Source organism: Phyllobates terribilis, unplaced genomic scaffold (assembly GCF_046119375.1).
Source record: "Phyllobates terribilis strain yellow unplaced genomic scaffold, ASM4611937v1 Scaffold_11__3_contigs__length_659146591, whole genome shotgun sequence".
Taxonomy (NCBI): Eukaryota; Metazoa; Chordata; class Amphibia; order Anura; family Dendrobatidae; genus Phyllobates; species Phyllobates terribilis.
Window position 1 is genome coordinate 408,520,534 of NW_027362771.1, and position 12,593 is coordinate 408,533,126.

Below are 12,593 nucleotides of genomic sequence, written 5' to 3' on the forward strand. Positions count from 1 at the left end.
CTCTCTACTTTATGCTTTTGGACAGATAATGGATGAATACAGCAGCAATAAATATGAAGGAATACTTTACCCGGGCAGCGTAAATTGTATTGTGTCGTGGAGGTTGTCAAGCTTGTCAATACCTTGTACTGATGCTAATATGCCAGCTGATAAGCGCACCAGCTATCAATACGGCAGAAGTAATTACAGCTAACTAGGTCTGCCTCCTTCCCGAGCCTTTGGACTGGAAACATTTCCTTCTGCTGGTCTCAAAGACCAGTTGTTTCACTGTAGCTTAAATAGGTATTCCCATTCCAATATGTAGTCGGTGTAATAATAATAATATCAGAAAATACCTCCAATTAGAAATGTAGTATAGTTCTTCTGGTTCGCTATGTCATTTACCTAATGTGAAGGGCATTGCAGTAGCTTAGGTATCCATGGTTGCAACCACTGACAACCAACTGTCATTATATGAGTAGTCATAACCATGGATACCTAAGTTACTGCAATGCCCTGCACATGTGGTAAGCGACATAGCAAATCAGAAGAATTATACTACATTTCTAATTGAAGGTATTTTCTAATATTATTATACTGGGATGGGATCTTGGAGATGGGAATACCCCTTTAACAGAGACATCCACCTCCAGTTTCCAAATAATTAATAACAAATATTTGATTACGGAGGAAGGATGAGCAGCAGATTTTTTTTTTCTGTAGCCCATGGCTTTCATTGAACCTGTGCCTGACTTCCTTGCATGCAGAGAACTAATTTTCCGACTATGGCCATGTGTGTTTATAAATCAATAACATCCCATAACATAATCAGAAAAAGGCATGACCAGCAGCCAGATGTCCAGATGAGCAGGAGAATGTTCCATATTCTGCTTTATTTTATTTTTGCTAATGACAGCACAAACACTGAGGTCTGGTGCTACACAGAAATTTAGTCTACAGGAAATAAATCCACAGAAATGGCCGATGAAGCTTCTCATGCAGCGCTAGTACACCATCTGTAGGGAGCAATTTTACTTGTGGGGTTAAGTGCAAAGAGTTGCTGAACAGAAACCTATAAAAGTAGCTCCCCCCGGCTTTTAACATGCAAATTAAAGCCATTTTGCAGAAGGCTAAAACTACGTGGGGATTTCCAATGACCATCTGAAAGCTACAAAACCTGGTAATAACATGACCCTCGGAGAACATCTGGACTTGCCATCCTGACAGGCCGGCTGGGCTAGGAAACGTTCCGTCACTTTATTTGCCTGCGCCGCACTTTCTGTTTTTCTCAAATGTTATTTAGTGCCATTTGCAAGGGTAGCTGTGTCAGCATATAAATGGCTCTCAATTAAGCTTACAAAATATCTTGCAACTTTAATTAAAAGATAAGTGCAACATGTTTTTTACTAAATAATCGAACTTCAGGACTGTGTTTTTCTTACACTGTCACCTTAGTATATTGAGTGTTTCTGTGTTCAGCGAAGGATTTCATCCCCAGATCGTGTTACACACTGGTTCATTTATACCGAACATGTCTACGGCCAAGTAAGGGCTCGGAAATCACTAGGAAGAAGAATGAAGCGAGGAAGGAAATTGAGCCTCGGCCATTTATAATGCTTGGATCTGATATGAATTAATGATGTCACATAAATGGTGCTAATACAGAGGTAGTGACCAAATAGCATTGCATTAGATTCCAAAGATCAAATCATTACTGGGATTTTTTAATGCAGGTCAGATAGTGATCAAATCTAATGGATACAATATTTATGACCATGCACACCTAGCACTTAGCACAATGATTTAATATTCTCAAGTGGGTCACAGTAATGAGCGGTATATGAAAAGCCAAGTTAATAGAGTACACTTAGATCTTATAATACACATTGCATTAAAGTGACGTATATAAGGGCTCATCATGGGGGTGGGGAGTAGGAGGTTTGCTCAAATATGCAAGTATCTGAGTGATACATACAGTGACATAGTCATATATATGTATGCATCTTGGCTACGGAGCATCTTACATCATAAAATTAGAAGGATCTGAGGAATATGATGGCACTATATAATCAAAGCCTAATAAAAAAATAATAGAGACCCACGTTTCCTCTTAAAACACATCTCTGCTAGGAAGTCAGAAAGAGATGTGCCCATGTAAATTACAGCAGCTATATCTATAGCGTAAATGAGTACCTGCCAACAATAAGACCAAGTTCACACATGTGTGTCACGGTCCAAGAACGGATCATGATTCACAGACCGGCCCTGAGTCTTCTGACTTGACAGATTCACATATGCCTATGAAGCTGTCAAGTTCAGGTCAGTAAATGGTGGAATCTTAAGAACAGTCCAAAACTTGTCTGGGTTCAGAAAAAAACACAACTCCGTTGGTGTCTCATGTTAAGGCCACGGTCCCACTATCAGTATTCGGTCAGTATTTTTTCTCAGGGGTGGGAGCCAAAACCAGGAGTGGGTGATAAATGCAGAATTGGTGACTTGTTTCTATTATACCTTTTATCTGACTGTTCCTCACCTGGTTTTGGCTCCCACTCCTGAGAAAAAATACTGACCAAATACTGATAGTGGGGCCCTGGCCTAAAAGGAATGTTTACCACATAAGAAACTACCATTTTTATAAATAGCACCTAGCAGATGAAGGACTGTGGTAAAGATTTTGCTTTGCGACCCAGAAGTTTAAAAAGAATATGTTTGCTATGTAATCTGATAGCAGCATGACATAGGGACAGAGACGCTCATTCCAGCAATGTATCACTTAGTTTACTAGGTGCAGCAGTTATGATACAGTCACAGTTTTCTCTGCTGCAGATGTAGCAGAGCTCAGGTGTTGAGCTGTGTATAACACGCCCACACCACAGCTTTGTGTACATTGTATAGTGACAGCTGAACGTATAAAAACTCTATTGAAATAGAGGTAACTAGAATGTGTGTAAACATGGAAAAAACCTCTAAAAAAATCTTTTATTCAATTTTTCTTAAAAAGTGTTTTTTAAGAAATATTGAATAAAAGATTTTTTTATAGTGACAGCTGATAATCCATACTGGGGGGCGTGATTGGAGTAGGATGCAGGAGGTCAGTTGTCCTGTAGTGATAATCTCCTGCTGATAAAACACTGATTGTATTGATACAGCAAAACACAGTCCAGTAAGAGACACATCACTGGAATCAGGCTCTCTACTTCTACATTGTTCTACTCTCGGATTACATAACAAACCAGGCTGACAAATTCCCTTTAAATGGTTATCTGGCACCTCTCACTTCTGCATTGGAAGTGATCAGCGCCTTTGACATTACAACCCCACACCTGTCAAGATGCATGCATAATGATCAAGTATTATACACTTGTTCTGTTCACTAGAGACCTGCCGATCATATGTGCATCTTGGCAGGTGTGTGGGGTCATAATGTCATCAAGACAGTGGTGTCAGACAACTCCAGAAAAACCAAGATACTGCTCTGACATATTCCGATAATTGTATGTATGGAATATGTATATAGCCATGATGGTGTCACAAGACCCCTCACTATCTTGCTGACCTTTTGATCCCCCATCTTAAATATCCCATTATAAGAATCTGTCTATTATGATTCAATGTCATACTTGTTCAGGTTTCCTTTTTCTTACTCCTTTCTGTGAGCTTTTTAAGGTATACCTATTAAATCTTATGATTTTATGAGGAGATTTTTTGGTGATTTTTTTTTACTCTTCTGATGCCAGACACAGTAAGTGAACAGAAGCGCTGGTGTTTTTAGAAGAAAGCAGCAATACAGCAATTTTTGCCAGCTGAAAAAGCGATCATTCCAGGCTTTTCAAACATTTATGTATTACAATGGTTACTAAAATGTTTCCTTGTATGATTCGTGCTATGATCTATGGTTCTATTTGGGGAATGTCTGCTTCACACTAAATCATGGTGTCATTAGAAAAAGCAGCGAGGTACAAGTTGCATATCTACCAAATAAAGTGTGATTCCGTATAAGGAATTGGTAATCCAGAAAAAATGGCATTGTCAATGTGTAATTCCTTGGTCCTAAGAAGAAAAAAGTAAAGATGAGCCAGTAGGATATAGAAGAGGCAAAGAACATTTCTCTTGTCAGCAGTGCAGCGACTCAGAACAAAGAAGAGTCGTCGGACTTACTATAGGATGAGCATCTAGAGCCTATAGTAAATCAAGGACAAATGTATTAATAAGTAGTAGGGCCAGTAGTAGCATTATTACCTTATTCACAAAGCCCCACAAGAACTTTTACTTTACTGTGTCAACAGAAAATTGTATTGAGCGTGTGCACGTTATATCAGCTCCATAGAAAGTGAAGCATCTTTGACTATGGAGAGTTGTGGGGTCCAAAGAACCTTGTTATCCAAGTGAGAAAAGTCATCAAGATTATAATTTGACATTTCACCCCAATCCCTTCACTACATGGGACATTGCTGATAATTGTCCCACTGTGGTATACAGCAATCTGATTAATATGTTTATTCACACCTGCTACATTCAACCCAATGACATTTAATTGTCAATCCTTTACTGGTCTGTTTAGACCGTCCAACCCGAATTGTATGTGCTGTGCACAGATTGATCATTAATATGCAATCATTCTGTGGACACAGAACTTTATGCTGTCGGCAGCACATCACTTGTTTACACAGAGGCACTGCCGATAACAATGGGTTTTAAAAGGAATCTGTCATCAGGTTTTTGGTATTTAATCTGAGAGCAGCATAAAATAGGCCAAGTAAGCCTGATTCCAAAGATGTTTCACTTATTAGGTCTTGTGTTGTAGTTTTAATACAGTCAGTGTTTTATCAGCAGGAGATTATCACTAGAGGACTAGGTCTCATATGCAAACCAGTCCAACTAATCTATGTAGCCCCACCCTCACCACTGATTAGCAGCTTGCTGACAATGTACACAGGAAGCTGCCAATCAGAGTTGTAGGGAGGGTTATACACAGCTCAGCATTCAGACCACTGCTACATCTAAAACAGGTAAAACATGGATTCTATCAAAACTACACCAAGCAGCCCAGTAAGTGATATATCGCTTGAATAAGGCTCTCTGCCCCTACATCATGCGTTTTTCATTTTACATAGCAAAAATCTGCTGACACATTCCCCTTAAAAATCATTGCACCTGACGAACAGCATTGTTCTCATTTGTTGGGTGATTACCGGTCTGATTGGGATGATTGGGGACAAGTGTTCCTATAAATAGTCATTACCGGACCATCTAAATGGGCTTTAAGGTGTAATGCGCAGATGTTATAAAAAAAGTCTAATCAGTCTTATATTTCAGAAACTCATCCTTTTTCTTGACAGGTGATTAGGTAATCAAACCAAATTATAGAAATTTGTGCAGCTTCTATCATTTCCAAATGACTTGTGACATGAGTCAGAGTAAGTTGAATCAGATTGTTGTATATATTAATTTGATTTTGGACATTTCATTCAAGTTCTCATATTGGATGACCATTAGGATATAAAGAATGACAAGAGAAGCAGCATAGTACATGAAGACTGTCAGCAAAGATAAAGGCAATATTAAAATAAGAGTGAGTGTCCTACAATCCAGAACTTCAGCAGTGAAACCTAAGGCTTGACAGCTCAGCTCAGAAGTAACGGCACTGTAGTACTTTCTTTCTTTCTGTTTTTCTTTCTTTCTATTTCTTTCTATTGTTTTGTTTTTCTTCTGTTTTCTCTTTCTTTCTCTTTCTCTCTTTCATTTTTTTCTCTCTTCCTTGTTTTCTTTTTATTTCTTATTTATTTATCAATGACTTTTACAGGATCAAATATATATCATTGTTTCTAACCTTAAAGCTTTTGTATTTGAGCTTCTATGCATATGGATAGAGATTGCAGAATTAATGTTTGCAAGACATTTAGAACACACTTTTGCCATATTTCCACAACAAAAGCCTATTGGTGATGTGCAGTATATGTATAGGTTGTTGTTTTTGTATGAATGTATATAATGTATATTTGACATGGGGCAAAGACACGATGGAAATAGAGCCTTAGGCTGCGTGCACACTATGCGTTTTTCATGCGTTTCGGCTGCGGAATTTCCGCAGCGGAAACGCATCAAAAACGCATGGTAATCCGCACCCCATGGTCCCCAATGGCATTCTGCAATGTCAATGCACATGCTGCGGATTTTTCCGCAGTGTTTCTGCAGCGCTCATAAATCCGCAGCGTGTTCATTAATTTTGCAGAAGCGCCGCCATTGACTTGCATTGAGACGCATAGAATCCCTGTCTGTACATTTGTACAAGCGGATTATATGCGTTTCTATGTGCGGATGGTGCTCAGTTCTGGAGGAGAGAAGACTCTCATCCAGACCTGGGTACCATTGTACCTGTAAAAAAAAGAATAAAATAAAAAATAAAGTTTATATTCACCTGTCCGGCGGCCCCTGCAGCGCTTACCTTCCAGGACCTGAGATGACGTCGCGGTCATGTGACCGCAGTCTGTCTCGCAAGATGCCGGAAAGCCAGGAAGGAACGAGGAAGGAGCGCGACAGCACACGCGGTGGCATCGGGGGTAAGTATAGCTTTATTTTTTTATTTTTACGGTCACACTGCATAAATCCATGCCGTTTGCATGGATTTATACAGTGTGACATAGTTGTCAAGCACTTTCCAAGTGATGCTATCGCCTGGAAAGTGCTTGTCAGTCCACATGCGGTTCATATGTGTTAACGCATGTGGATACGCATGTGAATCCGCATGTATTCTGCAGGAAAAACGCATGCACAATCTGCATGTACAATCTGCATGCGTTTTTTTCAGCCAGGGAGATGCAGAAATGCTGCAGAAATTCTCTGCTTCATTTCTGCATCGTGGGCACATAGCCTTACACTTTTCGTTTGAACATGGTCTAAGCACACATAAATTGAATCGATACAATTCATTTTAAAGGGGTTGTCTACTGAAAAAATTGTTTTCATGTGTACTTAAAGCGCACCTATCACTAAATTTTTTATTATTTAAATTAAATACAGATGTAATAACATTTATCATTTGTCCAAAACATTATAAACAAGGCATATACCAAGTGGGAGAAAAACTCCCTTTCTAGGCAGGAGCCTCCACTCAGCTGAGCCGACTTCAGCTGAAGTTGCAGCCAGGCAGGGGATTCCCGCTTCTCTGCTGTGCTGAGGTCACTCTCCCATGATGCAGTGCACCCAGGAAAGTGAACCCAGTCTGCCGATCTGAGCCCAGGCACTGTGACTGAACTGGATGTGCTCAGTCCAGCGTGTAGCTCTGGGTATGTGCTGAGCTCCATAACTCACCAGGCAGTGAGCTGGAGACTGCTCTCCTGTTTCCTCCTTCACCTCCCAGTTCCCTTGCTCACACTATTCAGCACTGAAGCCTGTTGGAGTAGTGATTGTACCCCTCCCCCACTGTCACCACAAGCACCTTGAAAGGAGAAAGATGTTGCCAGTAACAGCAACTAAAGGCTGAGGAAGCTATGTGCCAGGAAAGAGGGGTGTTATTTATTTCATATGGTCAGTGTATGTGTAATTGTGTGTATACATGTGTGAAATGTCTGCATATATGTGTAAAGTGCATGCATGAGGGTATGGTACATTTGAGAACTGTATGTACACATATATGCAGTGTGTGTGTGTGTGTGCGTATATATATACAGTACAGACCAAAAGTTTGGACACACCTTCTCATTTAAAGATTTTTCTGTATTTTCATGACTTTGAAAATTGTACATTCCCACTGAAGGCATCAAAACTATGAATTAACACATGTGCAATTATATATAGAGATGAGCGGTGTTCGACTCGAACTGTTCGCCAATCTCAAATTCGAGCTGTTTTGGGTGGTGTTCGAGTCGTTCGACGAACGCGAACAATTTGCAAAAATTCGGCTGTTCGATGTTATGTTCGATAACTGTTCGTGCACCAAAAGCGTAACTGGGTTTTTTCACATCATGCAGGGATTGTCTGCCACTCACTATAATGCTACAGCCATGGTGGTTGTGGCATTACAGTGATTGCCCAAATCGATGGGAACAGTGCTCACAGTGAAACATGAAAAGCCGGCAATTCAGCAGCGGCATACACCGGTACCCGACAATTTAGAACAGAAAGAATAGAGCATCACACATAGATTAGATAGATAGAAACATGTCAGTCACATATATAAGAAGTACAGTGACAGTGTTGGTTACTGTACTTGTCATATAGTGTTAAAGGATTTATTAAAAAAAATAATAGTGTTTTCATGCACCGTCTCTTTAAAAAAGCCGGCCGGCAATTCAGCATCGGTACCCGTCAATTTAGAATAGAAAGAATAGAGCATCACACATAGATTAGATAGATAGAAACATGTCAATCACATATATAATAAGTACAGTGATAGTGTTGATTACTGTACTTGTCATTTAGTGTTAAAATAAAGGATTTATTTAAAAAAAAAATTGGCGTGGGGTTCCCCGTAATTTTAGTCTCTAGCGGAGGTTAAGCAGACAGCTGGGGCAGATGTTTGAAGCCTGGAAAGGGGGTAATACCCACGGAGCTTCCCAGGCTACTAATATCAGCCCCCAGCTGAATACTTAGCCTTTGCTAGCTATTAAAATGGGGGACCCCTCAAAAAAATGACGTGGGGTCCCCCCTATTTTAATAGCTAGCAGAGGCTAGGCAGACAACTGGGGGCTGATATTAATAGCCCAGGAAGGGTGCCATGAATATTGGCCCCCTCCCAGGCTAGAAACACCAGCCGTCAGCCGCCCCAGAAATGGCGCATCCATAGGATGTTCATTATGTTCACTCAGCTCACCTCATGCACGTCACTGACAGCGTGGGAGAATTCTCCTGCGCTTTGGCGTGAGCGCAGGAGAATTCTCCCACGCTGTCAGTGGCGTACATAAGGTGAGCTGAGTTCATTGGACATGAACTCGGCTCATCTGGATGCCGTCACAACCAGACACTGAGGAGCGCAAACATGCCTGCGCTTCTCAGTGTCTGCGGCATGGCAAGCTGGATGACAGCTTTCGGCTGCGATCCAGCCTGTCATGTGAATGTAGCGGAGCTGAAACTGTCCTGGGAACCATGGAAAGGTAAGCATGAGATTGGTTTATTATTTTATTTTTATTGCAGGAGATCGTTGGCTTCAGCTGGAATGGGCATGATGGTAAGTATGGTTTAATTTAGAACAATAAAGAATTGTGTGTTTATTTCAATTAAAGGACTTTATTCTGGGTGTTTGTGGTTTTTTTTTAACTTTGACTATGGGGTTAGTAATGGGGGTGTCTTATAGACGCCTCTCCATTACTAACCTGGGCTTGATGTCAGCTGGCATTATAAGCTGACATCAACCCCAGCCCTATTACCCCACAGCCACTGCTACAGGGCAGTGGGAAGAGCAAGGCTAAGTGCCAGAATTTGCACATCCTATGGATGCGCCATTTCTGGGGCGGCTGACGGCTGGTGTTTCTAGCCTGGGAGGGGGCCAATATTCATGGCACCCTTCCTGGGCTATTAATATCAGCCCCCAGCTGTCTGCCTAGCCTTTGCTAGCTATTAAAATAGGGGGGACCCCACATCATTTTTTTGGGGTCCCCCATTTTAATAGCTAGTAAAGGCTAGGTATTCAGCTGGGGGCTGATATTAGTAGCCTGGGAAGCTCCGTGGGTATTACCCCCTTCCCAAGCTTCAAACATCTGCCCCAGCCATCTGCTTAACCTTCGCTAGAGACTAAAATTACAGGGAACCCCACGCCAATTTTTTTTTTTAATAAATCCTTTATTTTAACACTAAATGACAAGTACAGTAATCAACAATATCACTGCACTTATTATATATGTGAGAGACATGTTTCTATCTAATCGATGTGTGATGCTCTATTCTTTCTGTTCTAAATTGTCGGGTACCGCTGCTGAATTGCCGGCCGGCTTTTTTTAAAGAGAGTGTCTTCTGAGCAGTTTGTCAGCTTTTGGACACCTTTGAAGGTGTTTTCTATGTGTTTTTATTTGCCTGCCATTGGTTTTAACGGTGTTCGACAGTGTTCTAAGGTGTTCGACGAACAGTTCCATGAACATCCCGGTGTTCGACGAACCGAACCCGAACACTACAAGGGTGGCTCAACACTAATTATATACTTAACAAAAAAAAGTGTGAAACAACTGAAAATATGTCTTATATTCTAGGTTCTTCAAAGTAGCCACCTTTTGCTTTGATGACTGCTTTGCACACTCTTGGCATTCTCTTGATGAGCTTCAAGAGGTAGTCACCGGAAATGGTTTTCACTTCACAGGTGTGCCCTGTCAGGTTTAATAAGTAGGATTTCTTGCCTTATAAATGGGGTTGGGACCATCAGTTGTGTTGTGCAGAAGTCTGGTGGATACACAGCTGATAGTCCTACTGTATAGACTGTTAGAATTTGTATTATGGCAAGAAAAAAGCAGCTAAGTAAAGAAAAACGAGTGGCCATCATTACTTTAAGAAATGAAGGTCAGTCAGTGCAAAAAATTGGGAAAACTTTGAAAGTGTCCCCAAGTGCAGTTGCAAAAACCATCAAGCGCTACAAAGAAACTGGCTCACATGAGGACCGCCCCAGGAAAGGAAGACCAAGAGTCACCTCTGCTTCTGAGGATAAGTTTATCCGAGTCGCCAGCCTCAGAAATCACAGGTTAACAGCAGCTCAGATTAGAGACCAGGTCAATGCCACACAGAGTTCTAGCAGCAGACACATCTCTTCAACAACTGTTAAGAGGAGACTTTGTGCAGCAGGCCTTCATGGTAAAATAGCTGCTAGGAAACCACTGCTAAGGACAGGCAACTGTTATGATCTGCAACATAAACTAAGGAAAGAATGGGAAAAGCTGTCCCTACAGTAAGACTAAGCTGAATCCCTACGATGTAGCGGGCAGCCTGTTCCTTGTGAACAGACCCGCCTTCGTCCTCGACTAGTCTGAACGGAGACCTATAGAATTAAGGGAGGGGTCCCTAAAAGAACTAAGGACTGGGACAAAAATGGGACACCTCCTAACAGAAGTTGTTGCAGAGAAAAAAGACAAACTGACAAAAAGTACTAGAGGTCCCAGAGGACCAAGCAAACTAGAGAAAGATAGGCATCGAAGCACCTGGCTAGAGAGACAGGCAAAAAACACTGAAGTCCAGCAAAACCAGAAGGGCGGAGCTGGAATATATAGGCAGCTGGTCACGTGACTGCAAAACACAAGATAGCAAAAACTAACAGGAGGGTTCTAACAGTACCCCCTCTTCTATGAGGATCCTCCGGATCCTCCAGGCCCAGTCCTATCAGGAAAACTCCTGTGGAAAGCTTTAACAAGCCAAGGAGCAGAGACATCATCCGTCCTTACCCAGGAGTTGTCTTCGGGACCGAAACCCTTCCAGGAGACAAGATACTGTAATTTCCCTCTATGCCATCTTGAATTCAAAATGCGAGAAATTTCATATTCACCGTCTTCCACCACAGGAGGAACTGTGACAGTGGCGTCCCTATTAGAAACGTCAGCCTTTTTCAACAAGGAAACATGAAACACAGGATTAATCTTCCAGGAAGTAGGGACATCCAACCTGACAGAAGATGGGTTAACAACGTGAAGCACTTTAAATGGACCCACAAACTTAGGATCCAGTTTTTTATAGGGAATCCTCAACCGCAACTTCTTCGAGGACAACCAAACCATGTCACCCACAGTAAACAAAACCTCTTTTTTCTGTCAAAATACTTCTTGGACTTCTTGTTAGCCTCTTGCAGGTTACAACGTACATTAGTCCAAACTCTCTCCAAATCACCGGAAAAATTCTCCTCCTCCGGCACCGCCGACCCCAATTTGGAGAATGAACCAAAAGACGGATGTCTCCCAGTGCAACAAAAAAATGGAGAACACCCAGCAGAGGAGGATGTATGATTGTTAAGAGCAAATTCTGCGAGAGGCAGAAACTCAGACCACACCTCTTGATTGTCTTCCACAAAACAACACAAAAACTGTTCAACATCCTGGTACTTTCTTTCAGTCTATCCATTAGACTCAGGATGATAACCAGACGAAAATGACAAATGAACTCCCAACCTGTCACAAATATCACGCCAAAAGCGAGCCACAAACTGAGGTCCTGTATCAGAAACAATATCCGTGGGAATGCCATGGAGCTTGACAATCTCCTTAACAAACGCCTTAGCGAGTGTCTTGGCGCAGGGCAACTTAATGAATGGAACCAAATGACACATCTTACTAAAACGATCTACGACCACCCAGATGACAGTAAAGCCCTCAGACACAGGAAGATCAGTAATAAAATCCATAGTGAGATGCATCCAAGGCGCACTTGGAACCTCCAGAGGGCAAAGCAACCCCGCAGCAGGAGTATGTGAAGCCTTTGACCTAGCACACACAGTACACTGACGCACCCACTTGATGACTTCCTTCTGCCATCCAGGCCACCAAAAACTGCGATTGATAAGTCTCTTAGTCTCTGAAACTCCTGGATGACCTGTCAACCGAGACTCATGACACTCCACAAACAAATCTCTCCTAAAGGCTCTAGGCACGAACAACCTCCCATGAGGAGTGTTAGATGGAGCATCATCTTGAGCATTCAGAATCCCATTC